This window comes from Salmo trutta, chromosome 35 (genome assembly GCF_901001165.1).
Source record: "Salmo trutta chromosome 35, fSalTru1.1, whole genome shotgun sequence".
In the NCBI taxonomy this organism is placed as follows: Eukaryota; Metazoa; Chordata; class Actinopteri; order Salmoniformes; family Salmonidae; genus Salmo; species Salmo trutta.
The window spans coordinates 34,119,587-34,143,368 of record NC_042991.1 but is presented as its reverse complement, the minus strand read 5'-3'; the positions used below and the strand labels follow the sequence as shown (position 1 = coordinate 34,143,368).

At 47.6% G+C, this 23,782-nt stretch overlaps 1 pseudogene; it reads right to left on the bottom strand.

The window, feature by feature from the left end:
- The window catches only part of LOC115175202 (ryanodine receptor 3-like), a 210,010-nt pseudogene that overhangs the window by 167,608 nt on the left and 18,620 nt on the right, over window positions 1-23,782 (bottom strand).

Below are 23,782 nucleotides of genomic sequence, written 5' to 3'. Positions count from 1 at the left end.
ATGGCAGTCAATTATGTCAAAAAAGTAATGCCTAAAAGACAAAAATCTAAAGACTGAGAATGAGTTTAATTTAATTTTCATATGGGGTGAATTAACAACAATATTAAAAAAAAATGTTGTGTGTGAATGTTAAGGGCCCGTTTCCCGGACCCTGATTAAGCCTTGATCTCCATAGCAACTGCTTTTTAGTCCAGGGCCAGGCTGACGTTCTCATCTCTGATCCTGAGTTGCCAAGCGATCAGCTGGTTCTCATCTTATCACCTCAATTAAAACACTTCGCAGTAAAATGGATACAAACTTGACACTGATCTGATCGTCTGGCACCCCAGAAGCAGTGAGGAGAGCTAAGCTAACTAAAACTAGCTAAGTTAACTAAAAGCAATTCAATTCAAATGTGTTCAATTATCAATTCAATATCTCTCAACGCACTAGCCTAATCAATCAAATGAAACCTGAAACTGTTCTGTTGGAGATAATGTGTTTGATAAAAGAACATAACTTGGAATACCTTCATAAAGTTGCAGTTAATGAAGTGTTTCATTGCAGTGGGGGACTCATAAGTATCTAAGTGTCTATCTCCTTATTTATGATTACTCACACCAACTAAGAAATAAGCATACCAGTGGCATGTAGCTGAGCTGAGGGAGAGAAAGAGAGAGAGAGGGAGGGAGGGAGGGAATGAGGGAGGGAGGGTTGGATATTGGGAGGGAGGGAGGGAGGGAGGGAGGGAGGGAGGGAGAGGAGGGAGGGAGGGTTGGATATTGGGAGGGAGGGAGGGAGGGTTGGATAGAGGGAGAGAGGGAATGAAGGAGGGAGGGAGGGTTGGATAGAGGGAGGGAGGGAATGAAGGAGGGAGGGAGGGTTGGATAGAGGGAGGGAGAGACCATTCCCTTTGATCAGGGCATTGTAAATCAAGTAGGCAGAGCAGAGAAGAGGGGAGAAGACTCTTTCTGGATGCACTTAAAGCAAGGCAATCAGGCTATTTCTCTGTGTGTCTGGGTCTAACATGGAGTGGGCACTTGGCCTTCATTATGACACAGTGTCTAGGGGGAGAGCGGTTATGTAAAATCACCCAGCTAGAGAGGACACTACCGTAGAAGCTGTATCTTCAAGTCTTATCTTGATGTCAAACAAGGAGAAAACATACATGTGATTATTATCCTCTGTTCTTGATCTCTTATTAAATATATTAGTTCTATAATGAATCTCCTTGACATATCTTCTTTAACCAGAATCCATGAGTCAGCGACAGGATTTGTTGGTTTAGATTATTTCCTTTGTATTGAAACCATTTACACTGTAATGTGAAATGGCACGTTTACAAGACAACTGTGTCATATACTTTCAAATACTTTACAAATCCTAAATGTAGTTCACTTATTTCTTTGACCAAGGTCTGATGTGTACTGATTATACAGGGATAATGAGTACAGGTAATGTAAATATAATGGGTAGGCTATACAGTGATTATGTATACAGGCAATGCAGCAATACTCACCCCTTCGTTGTTAGGCACCGTGTGAGCCAACATCTCCTGCAGCGCCCGGACAGACAGGGACTGCTCCAGGATGAAACAGCAGATACACAGGTCTGGAGGAACATACTGCAGGAAGGACAGAGGGAGGGATGGAGGGAGATGAGAGGGAGGGAGATGGGAGGGAGGGAGATGGGAGGGAGGGAGGGAGGTGGGAGATGGGAGGGAGGGAGATGGGAGGGAGGGAGATGGGAGGGAGGGAGGGAGGTGGGAGATGGGAGGGAGGTGGGAGATGGGAGGGAGGGAGGGAGATGAGAGGGAGGGAGATGGGAAGGAGGGAGATGGGAGGGAGGGAGGTGGGAGGGAGGGAGGTGGGAGGGAGGGAGGGAGATGGGAGGGAGGGAGGTGGGAGGGAGGGAGATGGGAGGGAGGGAGGGAGGTGGGAGGGAGGGAGACAGGAGGGAGGCAGACGAGAGGGAGGGAGGTGGGAGGGAGACAGGAGGGAGGGAGGCAGATGGGAGGGAGGCGGGAGATGGGAGGGAGGGAGACAGGAGGGATGGAGGGAGGCAGATGGGAGGGAGGGAGGCAGACGGGAGTAGGGGGGGTAGGTAGAAGGGAGATGGGAGGGAGACGGGAGGGAGATGGTATGGAGGGAGATGGGAGGGAGGGTGGCAGACAGGAGGGAGGGAGTGAGGGAGACGGGAGAGAGGGAGGGATGTGAGGGAGATGGGATGGGGGAAAACGAGAGGGAGGGAGGGAAAATTCCAATCTTAGCAAAGATAAATATAAATAGCAGTAAACGCTCTATTAGACGAGAGATCTGATGACTTGCAGTAGGTCTCAATTACAAGAGGCTTAAAATGGCAGATGAAATTTGACCATGATATAAATACATTTAAATTAACGGACTGACACATATTGCTTTGATACCCCAGTGGCACCATCAATGTTTGACAAACAAACTTCTACAACAGCAGATGCTTGGATGGGAATCAACATAATACAATGAATCTGATTGAAGAATTTGGTTTTATAACTCATTTCCCCGTTACCTAACCAAACCCTTCAATTCTGAAATTAAATATAAGCTGAGTACTGTCATGGTGGTTACACTATCATAGTACCATGAGAGGCCCAGCCTCTAAAGTTTCATAGCACCATGAGAGGCCCAGGCTCTAAAGTTTCATAGCACCATGAGAGGCCCAGCCTCTAAAGTTTCATAGCACCATGAGAGGCCCAGGCTCTAAAGTTTCATAGCACCATGAGAGGCCCAGTCTTTAAAGTTTCATAGCACCATGAGAGGCCCAGTCTCTAAAGTTTCATAGCACCATGAGAGGCCCAGTCTCTAAAGTCTCCTAGCACCATGAGAGGCCCAGCCTCTAAAGTTTCATAGCACCATGAGAGGCCCAGTCTCTAAAGTTTCATAGCACCATGAGAGGCCCAGTCTCTAAAGTTTCATAGCACCATGAGAGGCCCAGTCTCTAAAGTTTCATAGCACCATGAGAGGCCCAGTCTCTAAAGTTTCATAGCACCATGAGAGGCCCAGACTTTAAAGTTTCATAGCATTGACAACTGAGGTCTGCTTACTGTAGTTAGGTAACTCTAAAGGGTAACATTGTACAACCTTGTAGATATAATTTCATCTATATAACAGACCTGGTTCTTCTCTCTATGCGGTGTAGTGTTACCTCCCATTTGAAATTAAATATATTCCTTTTCTAAAAGAGTACGTTGCCTCTAACCACTGATCCGAGGTCAGCTCTGTGTTTCCACACCTGATCGTTAGGGTTAGAATTTGGGATGCGAAAACTGATCCTAGGTGTGCTTCAGGGCATCTTCTTCCATCCTTGTTATACTGTAGTCAGTCTATCCAGGATTTTGTGATTCTGCGATCCCATTGATTTTTGCAAAATGAACAATTTCCTGCATAGTATGCAAGGACTTGCAAATTCGACCAATCACTGCAATACTGAAACTGTCAAATCATCCCAATATTACAGAATATAGTGATCACAGCACTACAAAAAGAGAGATAGCGATTTTAACCAATCACTGCACTTTTACAGCATACACATTTGTCACTCGTCAGTGCATTTTCGTAAAACTAATTTTATAAAATCATCGTAAATTGATTTGCAAAATGTCATTATTGCCTCAGCAAAATCAACATTTTGGCCACAACTAACACAAAAAAACTGGAGGGGCTGATAGGCACAGAGCCAGTTGTATCCATAAGAGATGGAAACGAGGTGTCAACACCTGAGATCACCGTGACGATAACACCTGTAACTCCTCGTGGCAAATCATTCCCTAGTCCTTACACACTGGCTAGTCTACCAATCAGTCCTCACACACTGGCTAGTCTACCAATCACTCCCCAGTCCTCGCACACTGGCTAGTCTACCAATCACTCCCCAGTCCTCACACACTGGCTAGTCTACCAATCACTCCCCAGTCCTCACACACTGGCTAGTCTACCAATCACTCCTCAGTCCTCACACACTGGCTAGTCTACCAATCACTCCCCAGTCCTCACACACTGGCTAGTCTACCAATCACTCCTCAGTCCTCACACACTGGCTAGTCTACCAATCACTCCCCAGTCCTCACACACTGCCAAATCTACCAATCACTCCTCAGTCCTCACACACTGCCAAGTCTACCAATCACTCCTCAGTCCTCACACACTGCCAAGTCTACCAATCCCTCCTCAGTCCTCACACACTGCCAAGTCTACCAATCACTCCTCAGTCCTCACACACTGCCAAGTCTACCAATCCCTCCTCAGTCCTCACACACTGCCAAGTCTACCAATCACTCCCCAGTCCTCACACACTGGCTAGTCTACCAATCAGTCCTCACACACTGCCAAGTCTACCAATCCCTCCTCAGTCCTCACACACTGCCAAGTCTACCAATCCCTCCTCAGTCCTCACACACTGCCAAGTCTACCAATCACTCCCCAGTCCTCACACACTGGCTAGTCTACCAATCAGTCCTCACACACTGCCAAGTCTACCAATCCCTCCTCAGTCCTCACACACTGCCAAGTCTACCAATCCCTCCTCAGTCCTCACACACTGCCAAGTCTACCAATCACTCCCCAGTCCTCACACACCGGCTAGTCTACCAATCACTCCCCAGTCCTCACACACTGGCTAGTCTACAAATCAGTCCTCACACACTGGCTAGTCTACCAATCACTCCCCAGTCCTCACACACTGGCTAGTCTACCAATCAGTCCTCACACACTGCCAAGTCTACCAATCACTCCCCAGTCCTCACACACTGGCTAGTCTACCAATCAGTCCTCACACACTGCCAAGTCTACCAATCACTCCCCAGTCCTCACACACTGGCTAGTCTACCAATCACTCCTCACACACTGGTTAGTCTATCAATGCTTCCTACCACAGTAGAGCGCTCTGTCATTATTATGAATGTGAGGGAGGATCAGGGAGTTATCCAATACTGTACTTAGAGAGTAGGTGCTTCCTGTATATCCAAGTGAATACATTTTTGTGGTGAGCAAAAATATCAAATGTATTATATGAGTTAAGATGGGTGCCAGACAGTGATTCTCCTTTCATCAAAGCTATGTTTCCGGGAGAGCTATTCCTTTAATGGAGACTGAGACAGAGACACAGACAGAGACCCTGACAGAGACCCTGACAGAGACCCTGACAGAGACCCGGACAGAGACCCTGACAGAGACCCTGACAGGGACCCTGACAGAGACCCTGACAGAGACCCTGACAGAGACCCACACAGAGACCCACACAGAGACCCACACAGAGACCCAGACAGAGACCCAGACAGAGACCCTGACAGAGACCCACACAGAGACCCTGACAGAGACCCTGACAGAGACCCTGACAAAGACCCAGACAGAGACCCACACAGAGACCCACACAGAGACCCACACAGAGACCCAGACAGAGACCCAGACAGAGACCCACACAGAGACCCAGACAGAGACCCTGACAGAGACCCAGACAGAGACCCAGACAGAGACCCTGACAGAGACCCAGAGACCCGGACAGAGACCCAGAGACCCGGACAGAGACCCAGACAGAGACCCAGACAGAGACCAGGACAGAGACCCTGACAGAGACCCAGACAGAGTCCCAGAGACGCAGACAGAGACCCAGACAGAGACCCGGACAGAGACCCAGACAGAGACCCAGACAGAGACCCAGACAGAGACCCTGACAAATACCCAGACAGAGACCCAGACAGAGACCCTGACAGAGACCCAGACAGAGACCGTGACAGAGACCCAGACAGAGACCCAGACAGAGACCCAGAGACCCTGACAGAGACCCAGAGACCCAGACAGAGACCCTGACAGAGACCCAGACAGAGACCCAGACAGAGACCCTGACAGAGACCCAGACAGAGACCCAGAGACCCAGACAGAGATCCAGACAGAGACCCAGACAGAGACCCAGAGACCCAGACAGAGACCCAGAGACCCTGACAGAGACCCAGACAGAGACCCTGACAGAGACCCAGACAGAGACCCAGAGACCCAGACAGAGATCCAGACAGAGACCCAGACAGAGACCCAGAGACCCAGACAGAGATCCAGACAGAGACCCAGACAGAGATCCAGACAGAGATCCAGACAGAGACCCAGACAGAGACCCAGAGATCCAGACAGAGATCCAGACAGAGACCCTGACAGAGACCCAGACAGAGACCCAGAGACCCAGACAGAGATCCAGACAGAGACCCAGACAACTCAGAAAAGACAAAGCGGATTTAACAAGCGGTCTCCTGCCAGGCTAAAACGCAGTGTGATGGCACAGATATATAGAACAGTCAGGAAGGAAAGAAAGATTTGCTATGACTATGGCACAGTCAATCACTTGTTAATCACACACACACATACACACACACACACACATACACTCAAAACAGTCACTATGATTTTTGCTCTTTAGCTAGGGTTACAGGTGGTCTGATTGGTGGGAAGGGAACCAGGCAGGGGCAAACAGAACAATATAAGTTGTGAATTATATGATGAAAAACAGTAGAACTCAAAGGCTTATCTTTCCTATGGCAAAGAGTAGACTTCAATCACAGGCTAAAGTTAGTGTGGCCCATCTTTGTAGAAATGTTTTTCATTTAGGAAATCAAAATGAATTTGGGGAAACCATTGTGATAGATAATGATTTAATTGCAAAGGGAGGACCATCCAATTATAGTAAAGAGTTCTTAGATAGGAGAGACAAAGGGAGGAACATCCAATTATAGTAAGTTATTTGCTAAGAGAACAACGAGAGATGAACTGTAATGACAGTGTAATCATAACCAGTGTCCTCTAACTACTGAACTGGTAATCATAGCCAGTGTCCTCTATCTACTGAACTGGTAATCATAGCCAGTGTCCTCTATCTACTGAACTGGTAATCATAGCCAGTGTCCTCTATCTACTGAACTGGTAATCATAGCCAGTGTCCTCTATCTACTGAACTGGTAATCATAGCCAGTGTCCTCTATCTACTGAACTGGTAATCATAACCAGTGTCCTCTAACTACTGAACTGGTAATCATAGCCCGTGTCCTCTATCTACTGAACTGGTAATCATAGCCAGTGTCCTCTATCTACTGAACTGGTAATCATAGCCAGTGTCCTCTATCTACTGAACTGGTAATCATAGCCAGTGTCCTCTATCTACTGAACTGGTAATCATAGCCAGTGTCCTCTATCTACTGAACTGGTAATCATAGCCAGTGTCCTCTATCTACTGAACTGGTAATCATAGCCAGTGTCCTCTATCTACTGAACTGGTAATCATAGCCAGTGTCCTATCTACTGAACTGGTAATCATAGCTAGTGTCCTCTGGCCAGTGAGATATACCTGCTGGAGCGCGTGCTACGGAAGGGTGTTGTTATAGTGACCAGTGAGCTGAGATAAGGCGGAGCTTTACCTAGCAAAGACTTATAGATGACCTAGAGTCAGTGAGTCTGGCGACGAATATGTAGCGAGGGCCAGCCGATTAGAGCATACAGGTCACAGTGGTGAGTGGTATATGGGGCTTTGGTGACAAAACGGATGGCACTGTGATAGACTGCATCCAATTTGCTGAGTAGAGTGTTGGAGACTATTTTGTAAATGACATCGCCGAAGTCGAGGATCGGTAGGGTAGTCAGTTTTACTAGGGTAAGTTTGGCAGCGTGAGTGAAGGAGGCTTTGTTGCGAAATAGAAAGCCGATTCTAGATTTAATTTTGGATTGGAGATGTTTAATATGAGTCTGGAAGGAGAGTTTACAGTCTAACCAGACACCTAGGTATTTGTAGTTGTCCACATATTCTAATCAGAACCGTCCAGAGTAGTGATGCTAGGCGCGAAGGGAACGGTTGAAAAGCATGCATTTAGTTTTACTAGCGTTTAAGAGCAGTTGGAGGCCACGGAAGGAGTGTTGTATGGCATTGAAGCTCATTTGGAGGTTTGTTAACACAGTGTCCAAAGAAGGGCCAGATGTATACAGAATGGTGTCGTCTGCGTGGAGGTGGATCAGGGAGAGCGACATCATTGATATATACAGAGAAAAGAGTCAGCCTGAGAATTGAACCCTGTGGTACCCCCATAGAGACTGCCAGAGGTCCGGACAACAGGCCCTTCGATTTGACACACTAAACTCAGTCTGAGAAGTAGTTGGTGAACCAGGCGAGGCAGTCATTTGAGAAACCAAGGCTGTGGAATCTGCCAATAAGAATACGGTGATTGACAGTCGAAAGCCTTGGCCAGGTCGATGAAGACGGCTGCACAGTATCCCTACCAAAAAAAGGTAGGGATAAAGTGACTAGGCAACAGGATAGATAAAAAACAGAAGCGTATGTGATGAGTCAAAATAGTTAGTGCAAAAAGGGTCAATGCAGATAGTTAAATAGTTAACCAATAGCTACCTGGACTAACTATTTAGCATTCTTATGGCTTGGGGGTAGAAGCTGTTCAGGGTTTTGTTGGTTCCAGACTTGGTGCATCGGTACTGCTTGACGTGGAGTAGCAGAGAGAACAGTCTATGACTTGGGTGGCTGGAGTCTTTGACCATTTTTAGGGCCTTCCTCTGACATCACCTGGCATAGAGATCCTGGATGGAAGGACGCTTTTTCCCCAGTGATGTACTGGGCCGTACGCACTACCATTTGTAGTGCCTTGCGGATGGACAGTTTCCATACCAAGCGGTGATGCAGCCATTCAAGATGCTCTGTGATGCAATGGTGCAGCTGTAAAACTTTTTGACGATCTGAGGGCCCATGCCAAATCTTTTCAGCATCCTGAGGGGAAAGAAATGTTGTTGTGCTTTCTTCACGACTGTGTTGGTGTGTGTGGGCCATGATCATTCCTTAGTGATGTGGAGGAACTTGAAGCTCTCGTACCCGCTCCATTACAGCACCATCAATGTGGTAGCGGGCGTGTTCGGCCCTCCGTTTCCTGTAGTCCATGATCAGCTCCTCTGTATTGCTGAAGTTGAGCAAGTGGTTGTTTGTCCTGTCACCACACAGCCAGGTCTCTAACCTCCTCCCTATAGGCTGTCTCATTGTCATCAGTGATCAGGCCAACCACTGCCGTATAGTCAGCGAACTTAATGATGGTGTTGGAGTCGTGCACGGCCACGCAGTTGTGGGTGAACAGGGAGTACAGGAGGGGACTAAGATACAGTATGTACGTACGGTCACTGTAGGGACAATGTCATTGATGTACTTATTAATGAAGCAGGTGACTGATGTGGTAAACTCCTCAATGTATTTAAATGAATCCCGGAACATGTTCCTGTCTGTGCTAGTGAAACAGTCCTATAGCTTCATCTGACCACTTCCGTATTGAGCACGTCACTGGTACTTCCTGTTGGAGTTTTCGCTTGTAAGCAAGAATCAGGAGGATGTAGTTATGGTCAGATTTGCCAAATGGAGTGCGAGGGAGAGCTTTGTATGCATTTCTGTGTCTGGAATTAAGGTGATATAGAGTTGTTTCACCTCTAGTTGCACAGGTGACATGCTGGTAAAAATGAGGCAAGACGGATTTCAGTTTCCCTGCATTAAAAAAATCACAAGACACTAGGTGCGCCGCCTCTGGATGTGCCTTTTCTTGTTTACTTATGGCCCTATACAACTCGTTGAGTGCAGTCTTAGTGCCAGCATTGGTTTGTGGTGGTAAATAGACAGTTACGAAAAATATAGATGAAAACTCTATTGGTAAATAGTAAGGTCTTCAGCTTATCATGAAGTATTCTAACTCAGGCAAGCAAAACCTCCAGACTTCCTCAACATTAGAGATCCACCACCAGCTGTTGTTAACAAAGAGACCCCCCCCCCCCTTAACCTTACCTGACTCTGCTGTAAGGTCTTGACGATGCATAGTTAAAACCAGCTAGATGTATATTATCCATGTCCTTGTTTAGCCACGACTCCGAGAAACACAGGATATTACAGTTCTTCAGGTCTCATTGATAGGATAGTCTCGTACGGAGCTCATCCAGTTTGTTCTCCAGTGATTGTACGTTTGCCAATAGAACGGAGGTAGAGTCAGTTTATTTGCTCGCCGAAGTAGTCTCGTCAGGGAGCCCGCTCGTTTGCCTCTTTTGAGACGTCTCCTCCACTTTCGAGTACTGGGGATTATGGCCTGGTCTGGAATGAGCAGTACATCCACAGCTGTCGACTCAATGAAGTAGAAATCTTCATCCAAATCGAGATTAGTGATCGCTCTTCTGATGTCCAGAAGCTGTTTTCGGTCATAGGAAATGATGCCGGAAATATTATGTGCAAAAAAAGCTAAGATCAGCGAAAAGAAGGCAGCTATCCACTGCAGTGCTATCTTACATTTCTCGCTCTCTCCCCATGCATCCTGTTTGCAACAAGGCACTAAAGTAATACTGCTCAAACTGCGGTAAAGCAATTAATTGTATGTCCTGAATACAAAGTGTTATTTGGGGGGAAAATCCAATATAACACATTACTGAGTACCGCTCTCGATATTTTCAAGCATAGTAGTGGCTGCATCATGTTATGGGTATGCTTGTCATTGTTAAGGACTGGGCAGTTTTTTCAGGATATAGAAGAAACGGAATGGAGCTAAGCTCAGGCAAAATCCTAGCGTTAAACCTGGTTGAGTGTGCTTTCCACCAGAAACTGGGAGATTAATTTACCTTTCAGCAGGACAAAAACCTACAACACAAGGCCACATTAACACTGGAGTTGCTTACCAAGAAGACAGTGAACGTTTCTGAGTGGCCGAGTTACAGTTTTGATTTAAATCTACTTGAAAATCTATGGCAAGACCTGAAATGGTTGTCTAGCAATGATCAACAACCAATTTGACAGAGCTTGAAGAATTTTGAAAAGAATAATGGGCAAATGTTGCACAATCCAGATGTGAAAAGCTCATAGAGACTTACCCAGAAAGACTCACTACTGTAATCGCTGCCAAAGGTGCTTCTACAAAGTATTGGGGTGTGAATACTTATACAGTGCTTTTGGAAAGTATTCAGACCCCTTGACCTTTTCCACATTTGTTATTCTAAAATGGATTAAATTGTTTTTTTCCCCCTCATCAATCTACACACAATACACCATAATGACAAAGCAAAAACATTTTTTTTAAATGTTTGCTAATTTAGATTAAAAAAAAACATAAATATCACATTTACATACGTATTCAGACCCTTTACTCAGTACTTTGTTGAAGCACCTTTGGCAGCGCTTACAGCACAAATTCTTCTTGGGTATGACACTACAAGCTTGGCACACCTGTATTTGGGGAGTTTCTCCCATCATTCTCTGCAGATCAAGCTTTGTCAGGTTGGATGGGGAGTGTTGCTGCGTAGTTATTTTCAGGTCTCTCCAGAGATTTCGGGTTCAAGTCCAGTCCACTCAAGGATATTCAGAGACTTGTCCCGAAACCACTCCTGCGTTGTTTTGGCTGTGTGCTTAGGGTTGTTGTCCGCTTGGAAGGTGAACCTTCGCTCCAGTCTGAGGTCCGTAACAGCGCTCTGGAGCAGGTTTTCATCAAGGATCTCTCTGTACTTTGCTCCGTTCATCTTTGCCTCAATCCTGACTAGTCTCCCACTACCTGCCACTGAAAAACATCTCAACAGCATGATGCTGCCACCACCATGCTTCACCGTAGAGATGGTGCAAGGTTTCCTACAGATGTGACGCTTGGCATTCAGGCTAAAGTGTTCAATCTTGGTTTCATCAGACCAGAGAATCTTGTTTCTCATGGTCTGAGAGACTTTAGGTGCCTTTTGGCAAACTCCAAGTGGGCTGTCATGTGCCTTTTACTGAGGAGTGGCTTCTGTCTGGCCACTCTACCATAAAGGCCTAATTGGTGGAGTGTTGCAGAGATGATTGTCCTCCTGGAAGGTTCTCCCATCTCCACAGATGAACTCTAGAGCTCTGTCAGAGTGACCATCAGGTTCTTGGTCACCTCCCTGACCAAGGCCCTTCTCCCCCAATTTCTCAGTTTGGCCGGATGGCCAGCAATAGGAAGAGTCTTGGTGGTTCCAAACATTTTCCATTTAAGAATGATGGAGGCCACTGTGTTCTTGGGGAACTTCAATGCTGCATACATTTTTTGGTAGCAGATCTGTGGCTCGACACAATCCTGTCTCAGAGCTCTACAGTTAATTCCGTCAACCTCATGGCTTGGTTTTTTCTCTGACATTCACTGTCAACTGTGGGAGCTTATATAGACAGGTGTGTACCTTTCCAAATCATGTCCAATCAATTGAATTTGCCACAGGTGGACTCCTGGATGATCAATCTCAAGGATGATCAATGGAAACAGGATGCACCTGAGCTCCATTTCAAGTCTCATAGCAAAGGGGCTGAATACTTATGGAAATAAGGTATTTCAGTTTTTTTTATACATTCGTAAAAAAAAATAAAAAACCTGTTTTCGCTTTGTCATTATGGGGTATTGTGATGTCATTATGGGGTATTGTGATGTCATTATGGGGTATTGTGATGTCATTATGGGGTATTGTGTATAGATTGTTGAGGATTTTTTATTTTATTTAATCCATTTTAGAATAAGGCTGTAACCTAACAAAATGTGGAAAAGGTCAAGGGCTCTGAATATAGGCTACTTGAACAGGCGCCCAGCGGACCTGCAGTCTAAGGTACAATGTAGATACGGTACTGCATTGTATACAAACACCACTTCCAGCTGACCCCTGGCGGCTATTTAACATATTTGTTCAGATATTCAAATCCTCCTGCTGCGGGATTACTTTCCTCCTGCAACGAAACGGTTGAAATTAAGAGCCACCATCAGTACCAAGCATTAAAAGACACTCCTCTTACCTTAGCCTCAGATGTGGGTTCCAGGAAGCATAGTCGATTACCGAGTCCCTCCACGGACAGACAAAACTTGCGATTCTCTTTCTGGATGGTGGCGACACTTTGAAGCACCACCTCATCATCCTGCCAGAGGAGAAGAGAACATTAGGAGACGTTCTGTACAACATTAGGAGACATTCTGTACAACATTAGGAGACGTTATGCACAACATTAGGAGACGTTCTGTACAACATTAGGAGACATTCTGTACAACATTAGGAGACGTTCTGCACAACATTAGGAGACGTTCTGTACAACATTAGGAGACGTTCTGTACAACATTAGGAGACGTTCTGTACAACATTAGGAGACGTTCTGTACAACATTAGGAGACGTTCTGTACAACATTAGGAGACGTTCTGTACAACATTAGGAGACGTTCTGTACAACATTAGGAGACGTTCTGTACAACATTAGAAGACAAAGAAGATTACTTTGTTGTCCATTGTCCACAAATATGAATGACACACATACACAGAGAGAGGATGGAGAGGTTGGAGCAGTGACTGGCAATACTGGTCTCTGAAAACAATGCCAACCAGGAATCTGCTTCCACCAGGCCAACTCTTTCTCACCAGGTCAACTCTTTCTCACCAGGCCAACTCTTTCTCACCAGGCCAACTCTTTCTCACCAGGCCAACTCTTTCTCACTAGGCCAACTCTTTCTCACTAGGCCAACTCTTTCTCACCAGGCCAACTCTTCCTCACCAGGCCAACTCTTTCTCACTAGGCCAACTCTTTCTCACCAGGCCAACTCTTTCTCACTAGGCCAACTCTTTCTCACCAGGCCAACTCTTTCTCACCAGGCCAACTCTTTCTCACCTAGGCCAACTCTTTCTCACCAGGCCAACTCTTTCTCACTAGGCCAACTCTTTCTCACTAGGCCAACTCTTTCTCACCAGGCCAACTCTTTCTCACCAGGCCAACTCTTTCTCACCGGGCCAACTCTTTCTCACCAGGCCAACTCTTTCTCACTAGGCCAACTCTTTCTCACTAGGCCAACTCTTTCTCACCAGGCCAACTCTTTCTCACTAGGCCAACTCTTTCTCACCAGGCCAACTCTTTCTCACCAGGCCAACTCTTTCTCACCTAGGCCAACTCTTTCTCACCAGGCCAACTCTTTCTCACTAGGCCAACTCTTTCTCACTAGGCCAACTCTTTCTCACCAGGCCAACTCTTTCTCACCAGGCCAACTCTTTCTCACCGGGCCAACTCTTTCTCACCAGGCCAACTCTTTCTCACTAGGCCAACTCTTTCTCACTAGGCCAACTCTTTCTCACCAGGCCAACTCTTTCTCACTAGGCCAACTCTTTCTCACCAGGCCAACTCTTTCTCACCAGGCCAACTCTTTCACCAGGCCAACTCTTTCACCAGGTCAACTCTTTCACCAGGTCAACTCTTTCTCACCAGGCCAACTCTTTCTCACCAGGCCAACTCTTTCACCAGGCCAACTCTTTCACCAGGTCAACTCTTTCACCAGGTCAACTCTTTCTCACCAGGCCAACTCTTTCACCAGGCCAACTCTTTCACCAGGTCAACTCTTTCACCAGGTCAACTCTTTCTCACCAGGCCAACTCTTTCACCAGGCCAACTCTTTCACCAGGCCAACTCTTTCTCACCAGGCCAACTCTTTCTCACCAGGTCAACTCTTTCACCAGGCCAACTCTTTCACCAGGCCAACTCTTTCTCACCAGTGCAGATAAAGGTGGAGAGATGAGGAGAACGGACTTCAAGATCAGACTACTGAGATGCAGGATATTGGGTTTAAAATGGGTCAACAGTCTCAGTCTTACACCAAATACTGCAGATGTGTTTTTCCTCTCTCCGTGCTATATGAGATAAATGTATAATCAAGGATAGTCATGGATGATATCTCTATTTCTCTGCCCTTACAAACACATCAAGTGCTGGAGGGTCGTGGTGCTGAGCAGGCCCATGCAAGATTTATGAATGGAATGAAAAGATGGTAAGAACATGAATAATTCATGGCTCATCTGTTTTTATCAGCATATATACTCATCTGTTTTTATCAGCATATATAATCATCTGTTTTATTAGCATATATAATCATCTGTTTTATTAGCATATATAATCATCTGTTTTATCAGCATATATAATCATCTGTTTTCTCAGCATATATAATCATCTGTTTTATTAGCATATATAATCATCTGTTTTATTAGCATATATAATCATCTGTTTTATTAGCATATATAATCATCTGTTTTATTAGCATATATAATCATCTGTTTTATTAGCATATATAATCATCTGTTTTATTAGCATATATAATCATCTGTTTTATTAGCATATATAATCAAATCAAATCAAATCAAATTTATTTATATAGCCCTTCGTACATCAGCTGAAATCTCAAAGTGCTGTACAGAAACCCAGCCTAAAACCCCAAACAGCAAGCAATGCATGTGAAAGAAGCACGGTGGCTGGGAAAAACTCCCTAGGAAAAACTCCTGAGAAAGGCCAAAAACCTAGGAAGAAACCTAGAGAGGAACCAGGCTATGAGGGGTGGCCAGTCCTCTTCTGGCTGTGCCGGGTGGATATTATAACAGAACATGGTCAAGATGTTAAAATGTTCGTAAATGACCAGCATGGTCAAATAATAATAATCATAGTAATTGTCGAGGGTGCAACAAGCACGTCCGGTGAACAGGTCAATCATCTGTTTTATTAGCATATATAATCATCTGTTTTATCAGCATATATACTCATCTGTTTTATTAGCATATATAATCATCTGTTTTATTAGCATATATAATCATCTGTTTTATTAGCAAATATAATCATCTGTTTTATCAGCATATATACTCATCTGTTTTATTAGCATATATAATCATCTGTTTTATTAGCAAATATAATCATCTGTTTTATCAGCAAATATAATCATATCAGTGGAAAACAGTTAGAAAGGAAAGGATAACCGATTGGTCTGGTGTCAAAAACAGTATTAAAAAGTCAAAAAATTACAGCCCTTCAATTGCCAGAATCAATATGTTACACATGAAAACTAGGTTCTGAAATCTTGTTTTCAACCCCGGTCCCATTATTTAACTGATTCAGGGAAACCTGGGTCTTATTCACAAATGTACACCCCAGCAAAACATTTTGCAACGGAAAGTTGCGGTTGGACTATAGTCAGGAGATCCTATGTCTCTACCACTGCGTACTCCCACTCAGTCCACGGATATTGATTTGTGTCTCTGATGTGTGTTTTCTCTCTCTCTCTCTCGCTCTCTCGCTCTCTCTCGCTCTCTCTCTCGCTCTCTCTCTCTCACTCTCTCTCTCGCTCTCTCTCTCTCTCTCTCTCTCTCTCTCTCTCTCTCTCGCTCTCTCTCTCTCTCTCTCTCTCTCTCTCTCTCTCTCTCTCTCTCTCTCTCTCTCTCACCCCACATTAATTGGAACTGATTGTTACTATTGTTTTGTGTCTCTGGCTCCAGCCCTCCTCACACAGCTGGATCTACCAACCCGGGTCAGTAGATCCACACTGGCTCCTCATCTCATCTACCTGATGATGTAGTCCTGCCTGGGGTCAACCGGCACCTCTGGTTTACGTTTGTTTACCTTCTCAACCACACAATTACATATAAGTCATTTGAGATCTACTTCATTATGCAATAGTGCTCTAAATGATTGGCCCCCACAAAAAGCCACAACAATTCCATTATAAGCACGTGATTGTTGGTCATAAACAATAGGCACAAGGCTTAGTAAGCTAACTGGACTCACACTGTGGTTGTACTTTATAACAGATGCTTGAGGTCTGAGTGATTTCGCCGAAAGTGAAATGTCAAACTGTTACTGGCAGAAGGGGCTCGACGGACATGAGAATGTTGATCATAAACGATAGGCACAAGGCTTAGTAATACAACATTTACTGTCCGCTAACTGGGCTCACACTGTGGTACTTTAAAACAGATGCTTGAGGTCTGAGTGATTTCGCCTAAAGTGAAATGTCAAACTGTTACTGACAGAGGGGGCTCGACGGACTGATGAGAGGAGAACTCCAACTCTCAGGAAGCAAGTTTGATTTCTTAATTAACCTATAGTATCTCTCTCTCTCTCTCTCTCTCTCTCTCTCTCTCTCTCTCTCTCTCTCTCTCTCTCTCTCTCTCAGTGGATTAGAGATAAGGCACAAAGCATTGATGTTGGCCCAAAGTCTGGGAGTAGCTCCCTCTGAAGGACTGGGGGCTCCATCCCAAAGCTACCCTTTTTCCTATATAGGGCCCATAAGGTTCTGGGAAAATGTAGTGCACTATATAGTACCCTGGCCTGCCAAAGGTCTCAGTGTCGCAGGCTTGTCACCCCTTTAAAATTAAGTAAATGTTTTGCTTTCTTTTCATACACCACCGACTGTTTGGGATAGCTGGTATTGCTGGTAGCTGAGAAAACTTAGCAGCAGAACAACTGGAATGCTGGGTGTTTGAGAGGGAGAGAGAGAGAGGTAGAGAGAGAGAGGGGGAAGAAAGAGGGAAAGAAAGAGGGAGAGGTAGAGAGAGAGAGGGGGAAGAAAGAGGGAGAGGTAGAGAGAGAGAGGGGGAAGAAAGAGGGAGAGGTAGAGAGAGAGGGGGGGAAGAAAGAGGGAGAGGTAGAGAGAGAGAGGGAAGAAAGAGGGAAAGAAAGAGGGAGAGGTAGAGAGAGAGAGGGAAGAAAGAGGGAGAGGTAGAGAGAGAGAGGGGCAAGAAAGAGGGAAAGAAAGAGGGAGAGGTAGAGAGAGAGAGAGGGAAGAAAGAGGGAGAGGTAGAGAGAGAGAGGGGAAAGAAAGAGGGAGAGGTAGAGAGAGAGAGAGGGAAGAAAGAGGAGAGGTAGAGAGAGAGAGGGGGAAGAAAGAGGGAGAGGTAGAGAGAGAGAGGGGCAAGAAAGAGGGAGAGGTAGAGAGAGAGAGGGGGAAGAAAGAGGGGAAGAAAGAGGGAGAGGTAGAGAGAGAGAGGGGGAAGAAAGAGGGAGAGGTAGAGAGAGAGAGGGGGAAGAAAGAGGGGAAGAAAGAGGGAGAGGTAGAGAGAGAGAGAGGGAAGAAAGAGGGAGAGGTAGAGAGAGGTAGAGAGAGGTAGAGAGGGGGAAGAAAGAGGGAAAGAAAGAGGGAGAGGTAGAGAGAGAGAGAGAGAGGGAAGAAAGAGGGAAAGAAAGAGGGAGAGAGACGTGTAGCGTAGACGTATGAGTGTGTGTACGTTCGTGCGTGTGTGCGTACAAGCTTGTTATGTGTGTATTTGTATATACAGCAGACGCAACCATAAGCCCCCTGGATAGGTGTAGAAGCGTCTCAGTAGGACCAAAGCCTTCCACAGAGCTCCTGTCTTCGTAGGGGATTTCTCACTCTCTCCTGATCCCAAGGCTTGATCCTGAGCCAGAGAATCTCAATCTGAGTCTGCAGCCAGCTGATCCTGTGACAGCAGTAGCATGAAGGAAGGCTGTAGTTACCCAGACCAGGGTTCAAATAGTATTATGTATATTTGTTCAAATATGTCTGCTTCGCTTGATTGAGCTTGCCTGGCACAATGGAACCAATGAAACAGTCTCAAAAGTGGTAACCCCACCCTTTTTCGTGCTTCTCGTGCTTCAGACAGGCTCAATCAAACGCTTAAAGTCATTTGAAAGAAAACAAACAATATTTGAACCCAGGTCTGCAACCATCTGTTAGAAAGCTAAAGAGCCGCATCACAGTCTATCTATAGGGCCCTTGGGGGCTGCTGCCTGCGTAAGGGATGGGAGGGTCCACTCAAGTCCCCAACTTTCAAGAGCAGAGCAGAGAGCCCCCCCTGCCGCCCCCCTCCACCAACCATCACACCACCCCTCTGGTTCTCTCCAGCCTGCTCAGAGTATATGCCACTCAATCTGGGAAGTACTCTTCCTTCCTCGTTTCCTCCGTCTTTCTCTCTCTGTCGCTCTATCTCTCCTCTTCTTCCTCTCTCTCTATCTTCTTCTCTCTCTCTTTGTCTCTCCCTCTCTCTCTCTCTGTCTCTCTCTATCTCTTCTTCTCTAAGCAGCAGGCAGTTGGACATGCTTAAAGGACAGGAGCAGGTGTGTGTGGCCTGACGGATCCACGGGGTGGTAACCTGAGATCCACCGATACTCCGCTGAGCCAAATAAACTGTCACAACTCCCCCTCCGCCGATCCTCCGCCAACCCCCAGCCAACCCCCAGCCAACCCCCAGACAACCCCCAGACAACCTGCACTTATACTATATACTATACTACTTTGACACGGATGGTGTTCACATGCCCAGTTGGAGGTTTGGGAGAAGACACAGGAAAGTAGAGTGCTAGATACTGAATGGAAGCAATGAGGTTAATACTGTGGAGTGTAAAGCCAGGGTGTGGAGTAGAGCTCCTAACAGACGGAGGGGGTTAGGACTCGTATATGTCTCATAAATGTCAGACAAGGCGATAAGTGCTGATGGAGTTAGATGTTTCTAGCTAATATAAGAACACCAGGATCAACAGTAAGAAAACATTGTGACAACGATCACAAGACAACAATTTGTGTAGCCAAATGTTGCATTAATCTGAAAGATAACATGACTAATCTGAACGATAACATGACTAATCTGAAAGATAACATGACTAATCTGAACGATAACATGACTAATCTGAAAGATAACATGACTAATCTGAAAGATAACATATCTAATCTGAAAGATAGCATAACTAATCTGAAAGATAACATGACTAATCTGAAAGATAACATATCTAATCTGAAAGATAGCATAACTAATCTGAAAGATAACATGACTAATCTGAAAAGTATGTGGGGTAAAAAGCAGTGGGCATTGGATCCACCCTGGACTAAGGCTCCAGGCCAAACATTGGGTTAACTGAATGTGGTGGTTACTTACTAATTTATGAAGTGTGAAAATAAATTAACATTTTAATAGTTTTCTGTGTGGTTCCTCTTCGAATCAAAAGTTTTTAGGCCTCAGGAAAACCCGAGAGAAAGCGAGAGAGGGGGGGAGAGAGGGAGGGAGGGAGGGAAGGAGGGGGAGAGAGAGAGCGATGGCGAGAGAGAGAGAGGGAGAGAGAGGGAGAGAGAGAGACTGAGATTGAGACAGAGAGAGAAACAGAGAGAGTGCTAGTACATTTCAAATCTACACAACCTCGCCACAGCCTAAAATAACCCAGATTCATCATCAGCCCTGTGTTCAGCTAGTCACCTTCTGCTCTCAGTGAGTTCTGTGCCCTAAGCAGGTTAACTACTGAGACAGCCTGTTACACAGAGAGTCTGTTACATGTTAAACAGCCTGGTATTGGCCCAGAGAGTCTGTTATATGTTAAACAACCTGGTATTGGCCCAGAGAGTCTGTTACATGTTAAACACGCTGGTATTGGCCCAGAGAGTCTGTTACATGTTAAACAGCCTGGTATTGGCCCAGAGAGTCTGTTACATGTTAAACACGCTGGTATTGGCCCAGAGAGTCTGTTACATGTTAAACAGCCTGGTATTGGCCCAGAGAGTCTGTTACATGTTAAACAGCCTGGTATTGGCCCAGAGAGTCTGTTACATGTTAAAAAAGCCTGGTATTGGCCCAGAGAGTCTGTTACATGTTAAACAGCCTGGTATTGGCCCAGAGAGTCTGTTACATGTTAAACAGCCTGGTATTGGCCCAGAGAGTCTGTTACATGTTAAACACGCTGGTATTGGCCCAGAGAGTCTGTTACATGTTAAACAGCCTGCTATTGGCCCAGAGAGTCTGTTACATGTTAAACAGCCTGCTATTGGCCCAGAGAGTCTGTTACATGTTAAACAGCCTGGTATTGGCCCAGAGAGTCTGTTACATGTTAAACAGCCTGGTATTGGCCCAGAGAGTCTGTTACATGTTAAAACAGCCTGGTATTGGCCCAGAGAGTCTGTTACATGTTAAACAGCCTGGTATTGGCCCAGAGAGTCTGTTACATGTTAAGCAGCCTGGTATTGGCCCAGAGGGTCTGTTACATGTTAAACACGCTGGTATTGGCCCAGAGAGTCTGTTACATGTTAAACAGCCTGGTATTGGCCCAGAGAGTCTGTTACATGTTAAACAGCCTGGTATTGGCCCAGAGAGTCTGTTACATGTTAAACAGCCTGGTATTGGCCCAGAGAGTCTGTTACATGTTAAACAGCCTGGTATTGGCCCAGAGAGTCTGTTACATGTTAAACAGCCTGGTATTGGCCCAGAGAGTCTGTTACATGTTAAACAGCCTGGTATTGACCCAGAGAGTCTGTTACATGTTAAACAGCCTGGTATTGGCCCAGAGAGTCTGTACATGTTAAACAGCCTGGTATTGGCCCAGAGAGTCTGTTACATGTTAAACAGCCTGGTATTGGCCCAGAGAGTCTGTTACATGTTAAAACAGCCTGGTATTGGCCCAGAGAGTCTGTTACATGTTAAACAGCCTGGTATTGGCCCAGAGAGTCTGTTACATGTTAAACAGCCTGGTATTGGCCCAGAGAGTCTGTTACATGTTAAACAGCCTGGTATTGGCACAGAGTTTAATGAGATGTTTGGGTATGGGGGCTTGAGGGCCTGGATGGCGATGGGTGGTGAGAGTAGGCACACATCCACCTCTCACCACCCAGACCCCCAGACATCCACCTCTCACCACCCAGACCCCCAGACATCCACCTCTCACCACCCAGACCCCCAGGCCCCCAGACATCCACCTCTCACCACCCAGACCCCCAGGCCCCAGACATCCACCTCTCACCACCCAGACCCCCACACATCCACCTCTCACCACCCAGACCCCCAGGCACCCAGACATCCACCTCTCACCACCCAGACCCCCAGACATCCACCTCTCACCACCCAGACCCCCAGGCACCCACACATCCACCTCTCACCACCCAGACCCCCAGACATCCACCTCTCACCACCCAGACCCCCAGGCCCCCAGACATCCACCTCTCACCACCCAGACCCCCAGGCCCCCACACATCCACCTCTCACCACCCAGACCCCCACACATCCACCTCTCACCACCCAGGCCCCCACACATCCACCTCTCACCACCCAGACCCCCAGGCCCCCACACATCCACCTCTCACCACCCAGACCCCCACACATCCACCTCTCACCACCCAGACCCCCAGACATCCACCTCTCACCACCCAGACCCCCACACATCCACCTCTCACCACCCAGACCCCCATGCCCCCACACATCCACCTCTCACCACCCAGACCCCCAGGCACCCAGACATCCACCTCTCACCACCCAGACCCCCAGGCACCCAGACATCCACCTCTCACCACCCAGACCCCCAGACATCCACCTCTCACCACCCAGACCCCCAGGCACCCAGACATCCACCTCTCACCACCCAGACCCCCACAAATCCACCTCTCACCACCCAGACCCCCAGGCACCCAGACATCCACCTCTCACCACCCAGACCCCCACACATCCACCTCTCACCACCCAGACCCCCAGGCACCCAGACATCCACCTCTCACCACCCAGACCCCCAGACATCCACCTCTCACCACCCAGACCCCCAGGAACCCAGACATCCACCTCTCACCACCCAGACCCCCACACATCCACCTCTCACCACCCAGACCCCCAGGCACCCAGACATCCACCTCTCACCACCCAGACCCCCACACATCCACCTCTCACCACCCAGACCCCCAGGCACCCAGACATCCACCTCTCACCACCCAGATCCCCACACATCCACCTCTCACCACCCAGACCCCCACACATCCACCTCTCACCACCCAGACCCCCACACATCCACCTCTCACCACCCAGACCCCCATGCCCCCACACATCCACCTCTCACCACCCAGACCCCCAGGCACCCAGACATCCACCTCTCACCACCCAGACCCCCACACATCCACCTCTCACCACCCAGACCCCCAGGCACCCAGACATCCACCTCTCACCACCCAGACCCCCAGACATCCACCTCTCACCACCCAGACCCCCAGGCACCCAGACATCCACCTCTCACCACCCAGACCCCCACAAATCCACCTCTCACCACCCAGACCCCCAGGCACCCAGACATCCACCTCTCACCACCCAGACCCCCACACATCCACCTCTCACCACCCAGACCCCCAGGCACCCAGACATCCACCTCTCACCACCCAGACCCCCAGACATCCACCTCTCACCACCCAGACCCCCAGGCACCCAGACATCCACCTCTCACCACCCAGACCCCCACACATCCACCTCTCACCACCCAGACCCCCAGGCACCCAGACATCCACCTCTCACCACCCAGACCCCCACACATCCACCTCTCACCACCCAGACCCCCAGGCACCCAGACATCCACCTCTCACCACCCAGACCCCCACACATCCACCTCTCACCACCCAGACCCCCAGGCACCCAGACATCCACCTCTCACCACCCAGACCCCCACACATCCACCTCTCACCACCCAGACCCCCAGGCACCCAGACATCCACCTCTCACCACCCAGACCCCCACACATCCACCTCTCACCACCCAGACCCCCACACATCCACCTCTCACCACCCAGACCCCCACACATCCACCTCTCACCACCCAGACATCCAGGCACCCAGACATCCACCTCTCACCACCCAGACATCCAGGCACCCAGACATCCACCTCTCACCACCCAGACCCCCAGGCACCCAGACATCCACCTCTCACCACCCAGACCCCCATACCCCCAGACATCCACCTCTCACCACCCAGACCCCCACACATCCACCTCTCACCACCCAGACCCCCACACATCCATCTCTCACCACCCAGACCCCCAGACATCCACCTCTCACCACCCAGACCCCCAGGCACCCAGACATCCACCTCTCACCACCCAGACCCCCAGGCCCCCAGACATCCACCTCTCACCACCCAGACCCCCAGGCACCCAGACATCCACCTCTCACCACCCAGACCCCCAGGCACCCAGACATCCACCTCTCACCACCCAGACCCCCAGGCACCCAGACATCCACCTCTCACCACCCAGACCC